Source organism: Gekko japonicus, unplaced genomic scaffold (genome assembly GCF_001447785.1).
Source record: "Gekko japonicus isolate JY-2015 unplaced genomic scaffold, Gekko_japonicus_V1.1 scaffold298, whole genome shotgun sequence".
Classification (NCBI taxonomy): Eukaryota; Metazoa; Chordata; class Lepidosauria; order Squamata; family Gekkonidae; genus Gekko; species Gekko japonicus.
In genome coordinates this window covers 549,904-551,183 of record NW_015163615.1, presented here as the reverse complement: position 1 = coordinate 551,183, position 1,280 = coordinate 549,904, and positions in this window count along the sequence as shown.

Sequence of the window (1,280 nt, the reverse complement as noted above, 5' to 3'; positions counted from 1 at the left end):
ATGGGAGAGTTGAGCTAGTAAGGATAGTATCAAGAGCACATTTAATCTGGTCCCTGGCCATTTTTCTGGGACGAATTCAGGTCACTTTCTCCATCCCACCCTTTTACATTTTGTTGCTCCAATGATGTATTTGCCAACCTCATTCACATCCAAGCACTTCAGTACAGAAATTGCAGTGTCCCCCCCCCTTTCCCAAGCAGATTTTCTTGTGAACTGTACCCTTCTACACATGTTCCAACCACAGAAGTTGTGTGATGAAAAATAAAAGTAGGCATCTGCATTTTCAGCCATTGACTCCATTTTGGAGGGAAGTATCTACCTGGCTTTGAACAGTGGTGTCACAGCTGAATGTGCTGCCACCTGTGCTTGACTTTTGCCTCAGGGAGTTGGCATTTGCTGGCCTTGTTCCTGTGATCGGTGATTAGCTGAAATGCATCTGGGCCAGATTCTGACCCCACATATGTGTTCACAGTTCTGCTATGTGGAGTGGCCCATGTTAATCCAATGACAGTCCTGAGCGCTCCTCCCTTCGACCCCAAAAGCCATCCCCTCCTGGCTAGAGATGGCCCTGTCATAGACAAAATGCACTAGGTCTCTTTGAAATGCAGCATGTTAGGAAGAGAGTCGCTACCACAGAGAACTGATATCAGGGTATTAAGACTGAGGACAGTTGTCTTATGCTGGATGCTCTTAAGATAGGACAAGAAGGCTCATTGGTGTGCTGATTCTGTGCCTCCCTTTTTGGTGGTATGGCCTTCATAGGTCAGTTTTTGAAAGTATTTTTGACTTTCATCAAGCTGCTGCTGATATAGGGGTTTGGTTAGTTCCAGCATGTGTCTGCAGGGGCAAACTTTGCTAACCCCATTCTGCGTGTTCTTTAAGCCTGGTGGAAGAACCACCTCTGTATCAACCAGTTCAGCACTAGTCTAAGATCTTGGTGGTACTAGAGGAAGCTACTACAATAAGGGATATTTTACACTTGGAACAGGGTAGTGCTGTTTCTCCAGCATTACTTTTGATTCTCAGAACTGAAGGGAAAAGCTAAAGTCCGCACAGTGTTGCTAGACTCTATCGAGCCTTGTTTTTGAAAGCTTCGTATTAGGTATGAGGCATCATAAATTGTTTCAGTGGAACAGCATTCTTCAAGATAGCCATGAAGGGTGTGGGTTGTAATGAATTGTTAATCCCTCCATCACTTCAATAACAAGGAAAAGAATATAGACAAACACGCTACAGAAGTTTCCTTCCTGTTCTAGTGATTGTTTTGTTTTATAATCTTA